Source organism: Mus musculus, chromosome 8, assembly GCF_000001635.26.
Source record: "Mus musculus strain C57BL/6J chromosome 8, GRCm38.p6 C57BL/6J".
In the NCBI taxonomy this organism is placed as follows: Eukaryota; Metazoa; Chordata; class Mammalia; order Rodentia; family Muridae; genus Mus; species Mus musculus.
In genome coordinates, this window is record NC_000074.6 from 99,069,159 (window position 1) to 99,088,099 (window position 18,941).

General features: G+C 35.4%; 1 protein-coding gene and 1 non-coding gene across 9 annotated transcripts in view; one reads left to right on the forward strand and one right to left on the reverse strand.

Annotated features, from left to right (window-relative positions):
* Nucleotides 1-18,941, reverse strand: part of Cdh8 (cadherin 8) — a 393,196-nt gene that overhangs the window by 44,688 nt on the left and 329,567 nt on the right. The gene's annotated exons all lie outside the window — the stretch shown is intronic.
* Nucleotides 3,305-3,411, forward strand: Gm24693. Its single transcript, XR_003947636.1, has one exon. It is a non-coding gene; the product is annotated as a U6 spliceosomal RNA (small nuclear RNA).

Here is an 18,941-nt window from a genome sequence, read left to right on the forward strand (position 1 = left end):
CTTTTTCTCCAAACCCAATCTCTCAGGCTTACCTCCAGCTCTGCAATTGAACACCAGCTTTAGCTTCCTTTGCCCTTTCCATATATTCTATTGTTTCCACAGATCATCTCCTTTGGAATTCACTCCCCCAACTTGTAGTGGCTATCTAAGCCTCCAACATTAGCAGGCTTTCTTTGAGAACACATTGGTCCAGCAATCTACCAAAACAAGACTCTTTACCAAACAGGCTGAACTGGGCAACATCCATCACTCCCTCTATGAAAATCCAGAGAGAAAACAGATACCAAAGAATAAAACAACCCCCAACATAGAAAAACCCAGACTTTAGCACTGAGACCTCTAATCAACAAAAACCCATAAGGCTAGATAGACACTGGTGTAAGAACATAATTAATAACAACTGGGATATTATGTCTCTATCAATGCCCAACTCGCCTACCACAGCATATCCCAAATATTCCAACATAGCTGCAGCACACACACACACACACACACACACACACAAAAAGAACTTAAAACCAACTATGTGAAGATGATAGAGGTTCTTAAAGAGGAAATGAATAAATGCCTTGAAGCAAGCTAGAAAAAAACCAAACAAACAATTGGAGGAAATGAATAGATCACTTAAAGAAAGTTAAGAAAAATAAACCATTGAAGGAAACAAAATTGTTCAAGAACTGGAAACAGAAATAGAAATAATGTAGAAACACAAATGGAAAGGATCCTGGAAATGAAAAATTTAGAGATTGAAACAGAATCTACAGAGGAAAATGCAAACGAAATACAAGAGATGGAAGAGAGAATCTCGTCATTGAAAATATAATAATAAAAAAATGAATCAGTGACAATACAAATTAAATCTAAAGAATTCCTTACATAAAACACAAAGAAAATCTGGAACACTATGAAGATCAAACTTAATAATAATAGAAATATAGAAAGAAGAAGAATTCCAGTTCAAAGAACCAGAAAATATTTTCAACAAAACCATAGAAGAAAAATTTCCTAACCTAAAAGAAACAGATATCTATAACGACATAAGCAACACTAAGAACATCAAACAGAATGAACTATAAGAGAACATAATAAAATCCTAAACACAGTAAACAAAGAAAGAGCATAAAAAGGCAAAAAAAAAAGCCAAGTAACATATAAATGTAGAAATATTAGACTTACATGTGAGTCATCAATGGAGACCCAAAAAGCCAGATGGGCTGGGACAGATGCACTGCAGAGACTGAGAGCCTACAAAGGCCAGCACAGATTATTATACTCAGCAAAAATTTCAGTCACCATAGATCAAGAAAAGAAGAATCCATGGCACCGTCAAATTTGAACAATATTTATCTCTTAATCCACCCATACAGAAAAATGCTAGAAAGAAATCTCCAACTACAAGAGGTGGAATACACACATAAAACATAGGAAATAAGTAATCACACACAAGCAAATCCAAAAGAATGAAAGCACACATATACCACCAGAATAAAAATATAGGAATAAATCATCATTGTTCCTTGATATCTCTCAAAACCAATTCCTCAGTAAAAATGTACAGACTAAAAGAATGGATGTAAAAACAAGTTCCATCCTCCTCTTACAGCCAAGAAACACATCTCAACATCAAATAAAGATTGGAAAAATATATACCAAGTAAATGTACCTATGAAGCAAGCTGGTGTAGTTATTTTAATATCTAATAAAATGACTTCAAAACAAACCAATTAAAAGAGATAAGAAATGATGACACATACTCATCAAAGGAGAAAAATCCACCAAGAGGACACTTCAATTCTTAACATCAATGTCCCAAGCAAGGGCGCCGATTTTTGTAAAAGAAACCCCAAAGCAGCTTAATTCTCATATTGAACCTTACTTCCTGACAGTGGAAATTTAAATTTTCCACTCTTACCAACTTTCAGGTCATCTAGACAAAAACAAAACAAAATAACAACAACAAAATAGAGAAATATTAAGGCTAAAAGATTTTATAAACCAAGTGAACCTAACAGATAGATATAGAACATTTCACCCAAACACAGAAGAATATACCTTCTTCTATGTACCTCATTAAACTTTCTCCAAAACTGACATTCTTCATCACAAAAGAATTAAAATAAATTTCTGAATCCTATCAGACGATGGTCAATTAAAGCTGTATATCAACAACCATAGAAACAACAGAATGCCTACAAATTCCAGGAAACTTAACAGTTCTCTACTGGATGAAAAATTAGTCAAGGCAGATATAAAGAAGAAAATTAAATATTTTCTAAAATTCAATGGAAATTAAAACACAGCATACCCAAACTTATGGGACACAGTGAAAGTGGAGCTAAGAGGAAAGTTCATAGTATTAAGTGCCTACATTTAAAAAAACTAAATGGAGAGCTTTTGTAGTAGCAATTCAATAGCACACCTGAAACCTCTACAACAGAAAGAAGTGAGCTTATAAAAGAGGACTAGACAGTGAGAGATAATTAAGTAAGGGCTCAAATCAATAAAATAGAAACAAAGAGAACAATACAATAAATCAATGAAACAATGAGTTTGTTTAAGAAAATCAACAAGCTAGGCAAACTTTTATCTAAACTAACTTAGAGACACAGAGGATATCCAAATTAACAAAAATAGAAATAAAAGGAGGTACATAACAATGGACATCAGGGATATCCAGAGAATCATTAAGGAAATACTTTAAAAACCTGTACTTCATCAAATTGCAAAATCTAAAAGAAATTGCATTTTCTTCCATAGTTACCACTTAGAAAACATAAATATGAAACAAATCAACATTAGATAAATAATTTAAACAGACATTTGTCATTATTAGCTCCCCATCAAAAAAGCAAAGAACATGGCAGTTTCATAATTCTACAAGATTTTCAAATTACTACAAATACTCCTCAAATTATTTCACAAAAGTTCACAAAAAATTGTTTCATAAAAGAAAAAGAAAATTTACTAATTTATTTTATGAGGCAAAAGTCACCTTGATACCAAAACCACAGACAGATACAATAAAGGTAATTATATATCAAATTCCCTTATTGCTATAGATGCAAAAATATATCTTGATATAGATACAATAAAATACTTGCATATTGAATCAAGAACACATAAAAAGATTATCCAGTATATTAAGTAGTCTTCATCTCAGTGTTGCAGGGATGGCATAACATTTGATAATCGTTATTATATTTTACCATATACATAAATTGAAAGGAAATATTCATCATCCCATTAGATGCAGAAAAGGCCTGTAACAAAATCCAACACCCCTTTATCATAAAAGTCTTGGAGAGTGCTCGCTTCGGCAGCACATATACTAAAATTGGAACGATACAGAGAAGATTAGCATGGCCCCTGCGCAAGGATGACACGCAAATTCGTGAAGCGTTCCATATTTTTCGGCCAAACTCTCAATTACCATAGATGGAGAAACCAAAGTATTCCACAACAAAAACAAATTCACACAATATCTTTCCACAAATCCAGCCCTTCAAAGGATAATAACAGAAAAGAAGCAGTACAAGGACGGAAATCACACCCGAGAACAACCAAGAAAGTAATCATTCAACAAACCAAAAAGAAGACAGCCACAAGAACAGAATGCCAACTCTAACAACAAAAATAAAAGGAAGCAACAATTACTTTTCCTTAATATCTCTTAATATCAATGGACTCAATTCCCCAATAAAAAGACATAGACTAACAGACTGGCTACACAAACAGGACCCAACATTCTGCTGCTTACAGGAAACCCATCTCAGGGAAAAAGACAGACACTACCTCAGAGTGAAAGGCTGGAAAACAATTTTCCAAGCAAATGGACTGAAGAAACAAGCTGGAGTAGCCATTTTAATATCGGATAAAATCGACTTCCAACCCAAAGTTATCAAAAAAGACAAGGAGGGACACTTCATACTCATCAAAGGTAAAATCCTCCAAGAGGAACTCTCAATTCTGAATATCTACGCACCAAATGCAAGGGCAGCCACATTCATTAGAGACACTTTAGTAAAGCTCAAAGCATACATTGCACCTCACACAATAATAGTGGGAGACTTCAACACACCACTTTCTTCAAAGGACAGATCGTGGAAACAGAAACTAAACAGGGACACAGTGAAACTAACAGAAGTTATGAAACAAATGGACCTGACAGATATCTACAGAACATTTTATCCTAAAACAAAAGGATATACCTTCTTCTCAGCACCTCACGGGACCTTCTCCAAAATTGACCATATAATTGGTCACAAAACAGGCCTCAATAGATACAAAAATATTGAAATTGTCCCATGTATCCTATCAGACCACCATGGCCTAAGACTGATCTTCAATAACAACATAAATAATGGAAAGCCAACATTCACGTGGAAACTGAATAACACTCTTCTCAATGATACCTTGGTCAAGGAAGGAATAAAGAAAGAAATTAAAGACTTTTTAGAGTTTAATGAAAATGAAGCCACAACATACCCAAACCTATGGGACACAATGAAAGCATTTCTAAGAGGGAAACTCATAGCTCTGAGTGCCTCCAAGAAGAAACGGGAGACAGCACATACTAGCAGCTTGACAACACATCTAAAAGCCCTAGAAAAAAAGGAAGCAAATTCACCCAAGAGGAGTAGACGGCAGGAAATAATCAAACTCAAGTGGAAACAAGAAGAACTATTCAAAGAATTAACCAAACGAGGAGTTGGTTCTTTGAGAAAATCAACAAGATAGATAAACCCTTAGCTAGACTCACTAAAGGGCACAGGGACAAAATCCTAGTTAACAAAATCAGAAATGAAAAGGGAGACATAACAACAGATCCTGAAGAAATCCAAAACACCATCAGATCCTTCTACAAAAGGCTATACTCAACAAAACTGGAAAACCTGAACGAAATGGACAAATTTCTGGACAGATACCAGGTACCAAAGTTGAATCAGGATCAAGTTGACCATCTAAACAGTCCCATATCACCTAAAGAAATAGAAGCAGTTATTAATAGTCTCCCAACCAAAAAAAGCCCAGGACCAGATGGGTTTAGTGCAGAGTTCTATCAGACCTTCAAAGAAGACCTAATTCCAATTCTGCACAAACTATTTCACAAAATAGAAGTAGAAGGTACTCTACCCAACTCATTTTATGAAGCCACTATTACTCTGATACCTAAACCACAGAAAGATCCAACAAAGATAGAGAACTTCAGACCAATTTCTCTTATGAATATCGATGCAAAAATCCTCAATAAAATTCTCGCTAACCGAATCCAAGAACACATTAAAGCAATCATCCATCCTGACAAAGTAGGTTTAATTCCAGGGATGCAGGGATGGTTTAATATACGAAAATCCATCAATGTAATCCATTATATAAACAAACTCAAAGACAAAAACCACATGATCATCTCGTTAGATGCAGAAAAAGCATTTGACAAGATCCAACACCCATTCATGATAAAAGTTTTGGAAAGATCAGGAATTCAAGGCCCATACCTAAACATGATAAAAGCAATCTACAGCAAACCAGTAGCCAACATCAAAGTAAATGGAGAGAAGCTGGAAGCAATCCCACTAAAATCAGGGACTAGACAAGGCTGCCCACTTTCTCCCGACCTTTTCAACATAGTTCTTGAAGGATTAGCCAGAGCAATTCGACAACAAAAGGAGATCAAGGGGATACAAATTGGAAAAGAGGAAGTCAAAATATCACTTTTTGCAGATGATATGATAGTATATATAAGTGACCCTAAAAATTCTACCAGAGAACTCCTAAACCTGATAAACAGCTTCGGTGAAGTAGCTGGATATAAAATTAACTCAAACAAGTCAATGGCCTTTCTCTATACAAAGAATAAACAGGCTGAGAAAGAAATTAGGGAAACAACACCCTTCTCAATAGTCACAAATAATATAAAATATCTTGGCGTGACTCTAACTAAGGAACTGAACGATCTGTATGATAAAAACTTCAAATCTCTGAAGAAAGAAATTAAGGAAGATCTCAGAAGATGGAAAGATCTCCCATGCTCATGGATTGGCAGGATCAACATTGTAAAAATGGCTATCTTGCCAAAAGCAATCTACAGATTCAATGCAATCCCCATCAAAATTCCAACTCAATTCTTCAATGAATTGGAAGGAGCAATTTGCAAATTTGTCTGGAATAACAGAAAACCTAGGTTAGCAAAAAGTCTTCTCAAGGATAAAAGAACTTCTGGCGGAATCACCATGCCAGACCTAAAGCTTTACTACAGAGCAATTTTGATAAAAACTGCATGGTACTGGTATAGAGACAGACAAGTAGACCAATGGAATAGAATTGAAGACCCAGAAATGAACCCACACACCTATGGTCACTTGATCTTCGACAAGGGAGCTAAAACCATCCAGTGGAAGAAAGACAGCATTTTCAACAATTGGTGCTGGCACAACTGGTTGTTATCGTGTAGAAGAATGCGAATCGATCCATACTTATCTCCTTGTACTAAGGTCAAATCTAAGTGGATCAAGGAACTTCACATAAAACCAGAGACACTGAAACTTATAGAGGAGAAAGTGGGGAAAAGCCTTGAAGATATGGGCACAGGGGAAAAATTCCTGAACAGATCAGCAATGGCTTGTGCTGTAAGATCGAGAATTGACAAATGGGACCTCATGAAACTCCAAAGTTTCTGCAAGGCAAAAGACACCGTCAATAAGACAAAAAGACCACCAACAGATTGGGAAAGGATCTTTACCTATCCTAAATCAGATAGGGGACTAATATCCAACATATAAGAACTCAAGAAGGTGGACTTCAGAAAATCAAATAACCCCATTAAAAAATGGGGCTCAGAACTGAACAAAGAATTCTCACCTGAGGAATACCGAATGGCAGAGAAGCACCTGAAAAAATGTTCAACATCCTTAATCATCAGGGAAATGCAAATCAAAACAACCCTGAGATTCCACCTCACACCAGTCAGAATGGCTAAGATCAAAAATTCAGGTGACAGCAGATGCTGGCGTGGATGTGGAGAAAGAGGAACACTCCTCCATTGTTGGTGGGAGTGCAGGCTTGTACAACCACTCTGGAAATCAGTCTGGCAGTTCCTCAGAAAATTGGACATAGTAATACCGGAGGATCTAGCAATACCTCTCCTGGGCATATATCCAGAAGATGCCCCATCTGGTAAGAAGGACACATGCTCCACTATGTTCATAGCAGCCTTATTTATAATAGCCAGAAGCTGGAAAGAACCTAGATGCCCCTCAACAGAGGAATGGATACAGAAAATGTGGTACATCTACACAATGGAGTACTACTCAGCTATTAAAAAGAATGAATTTATGAAATTCCTAGCCAAATGGATGGACCTGGAGGGCATCATCCTGAGTGAGGTAACACATTCACAAAGAAACTCACACAATATGTACTCACTGATAAGTGGATATTAGCCCCAAACCTAGGATACCCAAGATATAAGATATAATTTGCTAAACACATGAAACTCAAGAAGAATGAAGACTGAAGTGTGGACACTATGCCCCTCCTTAGATTTGGGAACAAAACACCCATGGAAGGAGTTACAGAGACAAAGTTTGGAGCTGAGATGAAAGGATGGACCATGTAGGGACTGCCATATCCAGGGATCCACCCCATAATCAGCATCCAAACGCTGACACCATTGCATACACTAGCAAGATTTTATTGAAAGGACCCAGATGTAGCTGTCTCTTGTGAGACTATGCCAGGGCCTAGCAAACACAGAAGTGGATGCTCACAGTCAGCTAATGGATGGATCATAAGGCTCCCAATGGAGGAGCTAGAGAAAGTAGCCAGGGAGCTAAAGGGATCTGCAACCCTATAGATGGAACAACATTATGAACTAACCAGTACCCCGGAGCTCTTGACTCTAGCTGCATATATATCAAAAGATGGCCTAGTCGGCCATCACTGGAAAGAGAGGCCCATTGGACTTGCAAACTTTATATGCCCCAGTACAGGGGAACACCAGAGCCAAAAAGGGGGAGTGGGTGGGCAGGGGAGTGGGGGTGGGTGGATATGGGGGACTTTTGGTATAGCATTGGAAATGTAAATGTGCTAAATACCTAATAAAAAATGAAAAAAAAAATAAAAGTCTTGGAGAGATGAGTGATACAAGTAACATCCTAAATATAATAAAGGTAATATACAGCAAGCCTAAAACCAACATCAAATTAAATGAAGAAAAAATCAAAGAAATTTCACTAAACTCAGGAACAAGATGATTGGTCCATTTTCTCCTTGTCTGTTTAGTTTAGTACTTGAAGTTTTAGCTAGAATAATCCAAAGTCTGAAGGAGATCAATGGGATAAAATTATCAAGGAAGAAGTTATTGTTATTTGAGGAGACATATCAGTTTATTAGTGAAACTAAAAATTCCACCAGGGAACTCCTATAGCTGATAAACACTTTCAGCGAAGTAGCTGGATAGAAGAAAAAACAAACTCACAAAAAGTGATTGAAGAAAGAAATTGAAAAAGATATAAGATGGATCTTTTATGCTCATTAATGAGCATAAAATAACTGGTAGGATTTACATCGCTAAAAATGGCTATTCTAACAAAAGCAATCTAGAAATTCATTGCAATCCTCATTAAAGTTCCAACACAATTTTTAGAGACACTGAAAGAACAATTCTCATCATCACATGGAACAACAACAATAACATCAGCATCAGCAACAGAAACCCAGGGTAGCTAAAACAATCATGAACAACAAAAGAACTGCTGGACTTATTACCATGCCTGAAGTGAAGATATACTGAAAACTGTAGTAACAAAAACATATGGTATTGGTATTGAAACAGACAAATTGAACAATGGAATCTAATTGAAGACAAATATATAAATTCATACTTCTATGAACTCCTGAGTTTTGATAAAGAAACATGATATATACACTGAAGAAAAAAAAAGATAACATTTCAACAAATGGTAGTGGTGAAGCTGTATTTTTGCATATAGAATGCTAATAGATACATGATTATCATCCTACAAAAAACTCAAGTCCAAGTGGATCAATTACATCAACATAAAACTAGATACCTTGAACCTGATATAAGAGAAATTAGGGAAAGTATTGGCACAGGAGAAAATTTTCTTAGCAAGAGACCGTAAGAACAAGCATTAAGATTAAGAATTAATAAATGGGACCTAATGAAACTTAAAAAAGGTTTTTGTAAGGTAAAGGACATAGCCATTCAGACAAAGTGGCAAAACAGATTGGGAAAACATTTTAACCAACTCCCTCTCTGATAGAGGACTAATAGCCAAAATATATAAAGAAATCAAGGATTATAATTATTGAAACAAACCCAAAGCAAAGTAATCCAACATAAAAATAGGGTACATAGATAAACAGAATATTCAATAGAGTAATCTTAAATAGCTAACAAACTTTTAAAGAATGCTCAACATTCTTAGCCATCAGGGGAATGTGTATTAAAAGCAATTTGAAATTACATCTTACCTGTCAGAAGGGTAAAATCAATAAAACAACTAAGAGCTCATGTGTACAGGAATGTGGAGCAAGGGAACACTTTAATGTTGCCTGAGTGTGTCTGTACCAGTTCCCCTGTGTTTGTGGGACTCCTAACTGTTGGGGTGGGTATGTCTCTGACTTGCTCTCCTTGAGATTTTTTTCCTCCTATTGGGTTGCCATAGACAGCCTTGGTGTGAGGCCTTTTGCCTTGTCTTTTTGTTCTTTGTTATGCTATGTTGTCTCTTGGAGTCCTGCTTTTTCTCATACAGGATATGTGGGAGTGTAGGTCAATTTGGAGAGGGCAGATGTGTGTCTGTATGTGGGGGGGGGGGGGAGCTGGGAAGAATGAAAGGATAGGTAATTGTGCTTGAGAGAAGAAACTATTTTGAATAAAAAATAAATAATTCATATAATTTTTGGTTACTCTTGTTTTATTGAAAGCCATTCATTCTGTTATCTGACATACATTCTGAAAATCCTAGATCTAAACAACAAAACTAATAGTTATAGGTAGTGGGAAACTCAATATGGTTCTTGAGAGAAGTGGACCACACAATCTTCCATCTACTATGTTCTCTAGAGCAGCTTTCTTGATTAGCCACAGGAAAGGCATGTAGTCACATTGTATTGAATGTCCATGAAAGGATAAAGTGAGTAGACATTTAAAAAGATAGCATTTATAATGTGTGACTATAAGATTCTAAACCAAGTATACCACCATGAAAGGGAAATTTGTATACACTCACCAATTCAATCAGTAGTTTTAAGACAACTTGATCAACAGTTATATTACTGTATATCTTCATATACTATACATCAACAGCTACATTGCTATGTGCTATAAAATTATTAAAAGGTAAGAAAATAAGAAATGCCTTAAATAGAGAAATACAACCTAGAACTTTGGTCACCATATAATTATTGCCAAAATTATTGGAAATGTTGGAGAGTAGAGGCTCCCTATGAACGTCTGTAAGGTTAGAAGAATTAGCATAAAGCTGAACTGACCCAGAGAATGTTTGAGTGATAGTCACTTTACTGCTATGAATTTTACTCTTCTAACATAAGTATGATGACAACTTCATAGGCCTGTCAGCATCCTTCCATCATAGATTCATTTCAAAGTATCTGTACTTGCTTATGAAGCTGACAGTTGCCTGTTTCTCAAAAACACTTCCTAATAGGCACAATTTGATTTATTCATCCTTGAAGACTTATCTACATAAGATAAAGCACACTGCCTTGTTTATCTTCTACATGTCTCTCTTCAGCAACCTTAGAAGGGGAATTATATACTTAATCCTGTTTTAACTTTTTATTTTCCCCCACCACACACACAGGGATTTTGTGTGTGTGTGTGTGTGTGTGTGTGTGTGTGTGTGTGTGTGTTGTGTGTGCGTGCTCATTGGGTTATATCCAGATGTGACTAGTTAAGATTTTTACTTTTTGGATTGAAATGTAGATTCTCACTTGCCTAATATTTTTCTCATTGATAAGGTTCTGTCTACCCTCTTTGGAAGGATTTGTGAACATTTATTGTCTTAAAATATTTATATATATATATATACATATATATATATATATATGTACATGTATATATATATGTGTATATGTATATATATATATATATGTATATATATGTATATATGTATATATATGTGTATATATTGTCTTCCTTTGGAGAAATATTTTGCTCAAAAATGAAAGGTTTTTCTTATGTATTTCCTGCTACATAAGGGTTCCTGAGAGATCTCTGCACAACTATATTACAGAACAAGGTAACCATACAGTGAGATTACAGTTAATACTGAATATTTCTTTGGCCAAGGGAGCAGTAGATAATGTCTGGTTTCTCGTTCCTCTATATCAGGTACCCTTTTGTAATCTTGTGAACATACATGTACACCTTTCTAGAGGATTAGATACACATAAGAAAATCATTCCTTCCACCCAAATAGTGCTAAACTAGTCATAACAGGTCAGGAGGCCTGCCTGTACTTTTTGATCTAGCTGAACTTACCCAGATAAGAAAGGGCAACAATAGCCAGGTGGTGGTGGCACACACCTTTAATCCCAGCACTTGGGAGGCAGAGGCAGGCAGATTTCTGAGTTCGAGGCCAGCCTGGTTTACAAAGTAAATTCCAGAACAGCCAGGGCCATACAGAGAAACCCTGTCTCAAAAAACAAAACAAAATTAATTAATTAATTAATTAATTAAAAGAAGGGGCAATAAATTCCAAGCTTCTGGGCTAATATCCACTTATTAGTGAGTGTATATCATGTGTATTCTTTTGTTATTGGGTTACCTCACTCAGAATGATATTTTCTAGTTCCATACCCAAGATACAATTCACAGACCACATGAAGCTCAAGAAGAAGTAAAACCAAAGTATGGATACTTTGATCCTTCTTAGAAAGGGAAACAAAATACTCATGGGAGGAGATACAGAGACAAAGTGTGGAGCAGAGACAGAAGGAAAGGCCATCCAGAGACTGCCCCACCTGGGGATCTATCCCATACACAGTTACCAAACCCATACAATATTGTGGATGCCAAGAAGTGCCTGCTGACAGAAGCCTGATATAACTGTCTCCCAAGAAGCTCTTCCAGTGCCTGACAAATACAGAGGTGGATGCTCTCAGCCAACCATTGGACTGAGCACAAGGTCCCCAATGGAGGAGCTAGAGAAAGGACCAAGGAGCTGAAGGGGTTTGCATCCCCATAAGAGAAACAAAAATATGAATCAACCAGTACCCCCAGAGCTCCCAGGGACCAAACCTCCAACCAAAGAGTACACACGGAGGGACCCATGGCTCGAGTTGCATATGTACCAGAGGATGGCCTTGTTGGACATCAATGAAAGGAGAGGCCTTTGGTCCTGTGAAGGCTCGATGCCCCAGTGCAGGGGAATGTCAGGACAGGGAAGCAGGAGTGGGTATGTTAGTGAGCAGGGGGAGGGGGGATGGAATAGGGGGTTTTCAGAGGGGAAACCAGGAAAGGGGATAACATTTGAAATGTATATAAAGAAAATATCTAATAAAATAAACAGAAGGGGCAACAAATCAATTGATTATCCATTGCAGCTGCACGGTAAGCCCTGGTGACTCTACTTAGTTTTGATACAGAACATGAGGAAATCAACGTAAAATTGAACTGGAATCTCCATTTCTGTTCCATAACATTCAAATGCCAGGAGATTTTCCTACAGTCTGCTAGGAGAGAAATATATCATAAATAGACTTACCAAGCTGTAGACACAGCATAATACAGTAATGCCCTGCCAAGGGGGCAGGATATGCTCAGTTGTGCCATGATGTTTTTGGGTGGATAACCCACATAAATTTAAGGGATTTGAGACCTGCTGCAAGAATAATATATATGCAGTACAATAAAACTGAACAGACACCCATGGTTGAGGGACCACAGGCTCTGGGGTACAAGAGGGTACAAGATGGGGAAGAGAACTCCTCCTCTTCCTCCTCAATATCTCTATCTCTATCTCTATCTCTATCTCTATCTCTATCTCTATCTCTATCTCTATCTCTATCTCTATCTCTATATCTGTCTATCTGTCTATCTGTCTATCTGTCTATCTGTCTATCTATCTATCTATCTATCTATCTATCTATCTATCTATCTATCTATCTATGTATATATTCAGTAAATGCTGCCCTGTAAGGAGTTCTAAACTCAGTGGCTCTGGATAGAAGGTTAACATCAGGAAAGAAGGGAACCAGTAGGAGTGAGCAGCGGATAAATGAGGGAATGAGGAGTGAAAGTAATCACAGAAGATCAATTACATATATGCATGAAATTAAAACTATTTTAACTTTTTAATTAATTAATTAAATTAGATAAATAAAAATAAATATAAAAAGAAACATATCCTTATATGCAATTAAAATCATGGCTTTGGGCTTCTTAATTTTTAGAAAAGTTGTTGCATATTTAATTTTAGGATACTTTATTTTATAGAATAACAAACTAATAAATATATCAGTACCTTTTAATTGGACACAATATAAGAAACCTAAGAGATACAGTATTTCCTTTATATCCAGATAGTCAAAAATGCTAAAAAGGAAATTAGAAGACTTAGAAGGACTGCTGAAAAAGACACTCTCCTTAGTACAACAGATGAGGGTGATAAAATGCTGAAGAAAAACAGGTCAGATAGTAAACCAAGCCACAGAGTGGAAAAACCAACTACTTGTCTCTGATGACAGGAACAATTTCCTTAAGTCTTACCCATCTTAATTTGGGTTTTATTAGTTCACTTGTTTTGCAAAATAAGATTGCTTTCTTTATGACATTTGTAATATGTGTATATGGTGATTTGATCATATGCGTTGCTTTTGTGACTTATCTACCTTCTAGAGAAAATGGCTTTTTACCAAGAAAATATTATATTAAATGTGATCAAAATGAATTATATACATCTATGAAAACTATTGCATGCACAATGGGATCCATTCTTTTGTACCAATAATATGCACTTATTAAAAGTCATTATGAACTTTCAATCCTTTGCAGAATATATTTTAGACAAAATGTTAAAAGGGTTAACTGGGTTATTTAAAAGAGTCAGGCTAAAACACAATGACTAAAAGAATTATTCATTTTAGAAATATAATTTAATTATATTAGAAATTTACTATTTATGGCTTTCTGGTTAGAAACTCAAATTGCTTACTCACTGTTCTGTGTTTCAGTGCAGGAAATGATTCTCACAGGATAAGCTGTCTAAAACAGAAATATGCAGACCCATATCCAAAGTACAGAGTGTCACCTGTTTACATAGGTACAGTTGTGAGAGTTTACACACTGTTCATTAGATGCTGTGCTAGTGGGTGATTAAATACATGTAACAGAGAGACTAGAGCTAACAATGCCTTTTTGAAACCTGTATTTAAAAACAAAACAAAACAAAACAAATAAAACAAAACAAACAAAACAAAACACCCGTGGTCATGCATGGCATTGAATGAGATAAGATTTAAATCGCTAAATACTTGAAAATATATTTCTAGATATTCCTTATAGCTTAATTTCATAAAGGAATGTTAGACACTTTGATGCCATTGTTGTTCAATTGTTAGTAAATGAGTTATGTGTAAAATAACACTTGCTGAGGACAAAGGGTATGGATGAGATGCTAGGACAGTCCCAAAGAAAGGATAAAGATTAATAACATGTGATACATCAGTTTTAAATAGTCTGCATTCTAAGCAAATAGTAGCAGCAGATACATGGTACAGAAGGAACATATTCTACTTGTCCGGCACCTCTCACAATTATCAGTAGCTTTAGATATTAGAATGCTGAGCAGTGAGTGAATGCTATCTATGATTACACATCAAACTCCATGGCAACTGCTTAATTTTATTACCATACTTACCTCTTAGAGCAACAATACACATTCAAAAATAAGGCAGAAAAGGCTAAATTCATTAAAAAAAAAAGAAAGTCAATAGGTTGCTACTTTAATCTATCATTATCTAAAACCTAAGGTTTTGTTCTTATTTATTTGATTATTTCTTTATTTATGAATTTATTTAAATATTTACTTATTTATTTGATGACTGACTCATCTAGTTTACCAGTGCCACTTGGCTGTGTCAGAAAAGTGTCAGAGTCTCATCATTCCTTGGCAGGGGCACATAGGCATTGACTTTGGCTTATTCTATGTTGTTCACAAGTTATATTTCTCAAGGCATGGTGAGACTATAGAGAAGTGGGCTCACTCTCAATCCTGTGTTACAGTATGAAAAAGAAATTGAGTGTAAAGTAAATTTTTTCTGGCAGGTATTACAATTGTAAATTTATAGCAGGACAGCACCTTTTGCTGTGATTTCAGGTTTCTCTTAGTGATAATTTTGTAAGTGAGGAGGTATTCCGTGGATCCTGTGTGATGGGAAGTTCACAGATATTGTAATCTTTTTGCCTCACTGATGTTTCTCTCACAGAAGCTTCATATGTATTTGACATAAGAAAGAAGGTTTAAAAATTTAGCTTAACAAAAGGGTGATAGAGAGACTTAAACTAACCTATCTATGATATTTGCACCAGTAATGTCACAAGGAAAGCTGTTTTTTGGCACAGTTAATAAGCTCTAATATTTAAAGGATATCTACTTGAGATGTATACAAAATGTGTTCGTCCTGTTCCATTTCTGCTCATATAGTTAGGATAAGTGGGGCCTGAAAAGTAAAAAGAAATCAGATATGATGTGCAAAAATTCTGTTAACTGCATGTTTAGCATATTTAATCACATAGTTCTTTGCCCTGTTTTAATGATTCAATAAGTAGAAAACATTAATTTATTTGGGCAGAATTCAGGTGAGACTGTGACTATATTCAGGTTAAATGATAATGGTAAGGATTGCTAAGATCTGAGACTCAGTGCATCCTTGAAAACTTGACCCAACGGTGATGTCATCATTCAGTATCAATGCATCCTGGGTTATAAAATCATCTCCAGGTGCAATTCATTGCTGTAGACAAATCATTTATATAATCATCATTTCTTAGTAATATCTGTAAAATAAACATGCTCTGCAACAATATTTCTATAATCTAAAAAGGGGGGGAAAAGGGGGAAAGGAAAGTTTGCGTAAAGACCATTGCAGCTTTCAAAGTATTTCTTAAACTGATTTATCATTCCTGAGACATGTAGGCACTGAAGTATTTGTGGCTGTCTCAAAATGACCTCCTTTTCATGTTCATCAGACTTTTGATCTGTCTGGAGAAAAGAAAAATGGATTGATAGCTGCTATCAAATTTAATAGCAGATTCTGGATGTAAAAAAAAAAGTTTTCTTGCTCTAAAAATTTAGCAATCTGTCACATTATATTATGTCCCATCTCACAATGACGTATTAGAATGTAACACAATGTAAATCACACAATAGACAACTGCAATTCATAACTTTCTGATCAAAAGAGTAGTCATTCCTTATCCAAAAGATTCCTAGAATCCCTTCACTGAGCTCACCCACAGCTCTGATGCCCCTGGCCTAATCATACCGCCTACCCAACTCTATATTTATCATACTGGACTTGCATTTAAAATCGACCGTCCTCTGTTACTTCTAACTGCAATGGAACTTTTAATCAAGGCATTCCAGTGGACAAGGAGTTGAGTCAGAGAGTTGAAAAGCTGCATTGCAATTGAGTTCATGGCAATCCAGTTGGTGACAGATCAGAGTCAGGTTTTTTTTCTTTTTTTCTTTTTTTGTCTTGTGTTGTTATTGTTGTTGTTTAACCAGAACAGTGTTAGAAACAGGTGACAAAGAGAATAAGCTAGACACAGGTAAAGAAAGAGTGAGAATGAGAGAAGCCAAAATATTAGAACAGATTTTTAGATTTAATTTGAAGTCAAGCTGAGCAATTCAGTCAGAAGCTGAGAAAGGTAAGTTTACATAAGTCAGCTTGAGGGTAGTTTGAGCCAGTACAGCTGAGTTGAACCAGCCAGCCAGAGTTCAGAAAGAACTAAAAAGGGTGAGCCTGTTTAGCAGAATGTTTTGGAGGCTGAAACATTCAAGGACGAGGTTTGTAGACACAGGCTAAAAGCTGAAGTGTTCAAGGTCCAGACTTGCAGAAGATTATAGTGTGTGGAGGTTAATAGCTTCCAGGCCTAAGCCTAGGGATAGTTAGAAATGCTCTGGGCTCAGACCAAACCACATGTGTATTCATAATGCTCTCATCCTGTTCCTTCATCTCATAAGAATGATAGTTTCTTTTACAAATAGTTAGTTAGTTAGTTAGTTAGTTAGTTAGTTAGTTAGTTTAATTAGAGAGATCAGAGGACAACTTGTGAGAGTCAGTTCTTTTCTTCTACTACATGGAACCTGGAGATTAAGCTCGCTCTCCAAGATAGAACATAGACATTTTATCAACTTAAACTTAATACTAAACAATTCTTAACACTTTGTTTTCTTTTTAATGTATACAAGATATTTAAGATCTTTGAAGGTATTAAAAAGTATCCTTATTAAATTTAGTGTCAAATGTTTCATCTCTTAATTTTTTTGTACTATTGCAAACATGAGCATGAGACCTATAGATTCTAAAATAGCATTTGCCATTCTGCAGATACTCACGGAGTTGTGAACATAATTACTATTTTATACCATGTGTTATAATACATGCAATAGACAATTTTATGTTGACATTTAAAAAAAATTCCTGTTTCACCCAAACTGATATTAGGATACATTTTTCCATGCTCAGCTGAAGATATCTACACTCTTAGAATTTCCTAATAAAAGTAAATATTGTCTAAAATAGAAAATAAAATATGGGGCTGGCAAGATGGCTCAGCATGTAAGAGCATTGACTGCTCTTCCCGAAGGTTCTGATTTCAAATCATACCAACCACATGGTGGCTCACAACTACCCATAATGAGAAATGACATCCTCTTCTGGTGTGTGAAGACAGAAACAGTGTACTTATTTATAATAATAAATAAATCTTTGGGTCAGAGCAAGCAAGGACTGATCGAGCAGGGCCGATCAGAGTGAGCGGGGTTGACCTGAGTGAGCAGAAATCCTAAATTCAATTCCCAACAACCACAAGAAGGCTGACAACCATCTGTAGAGCTACAGTGTACTAATATATATATAAAGTAAATAAATAAATATTACAAAAGAAAAATAAAATATGAAAAATATTATTAAGAATATATTCTAGGATTAAACCATCCAGTTTTGCAAAGAGAGTTGCTGACTGATAGAATGCAATCAGTATCTGAGCTGGTTTATTCCTTTGTAATACATAGAAAAAAATGACCAATGGTAGGTCATATAACGTAGTAGAAAATAATAGCCACACACTTCAGCCATTGATTCTCTTAAACATAAAATATTAGTAAAAAAGCATATTCTTATCTTAAAATCATCAAAGAACTCTCAAATTCCAAATTTATAAAAGTTTAAATTTGCAAAAAATGAAAAGTGATTCATAATATTTGTGAGAATAATAAACAGTATTAAAATATTCTTGGTGCCTTGTGATGTTATTTATGTTGTAGAGTGAACCAAGTTCTTGATAAAGTTGCTATGTATTTTAGTCACATGTTTGTTAATATAAAGGGTAACATTTTTCCTCAATTCCTCTCTTTACCTAGTCATAGAACCTGTATATAATTGTATCTATCTTTGTATCTTGCTGCCTTAGAAAAATAATTATATTTTTCTCTTCAGCATTTTGAATTTTTCCATGGGAGACATTAACCACTGACAATGATAACAAAATTTAATTTCATGCTGATTTAAATTTTCACATGCAAAGTATGTTCTATGTTTCATCTGTTTGTCAGTATATCAATTTATCCATATCTATCTATCTATCTATCTATCTATCTAATCTATTAATCACTTATTATTTAACTGTGCATGCATTTTTTCATTTGTGTTAGCATATGTATAAGTGT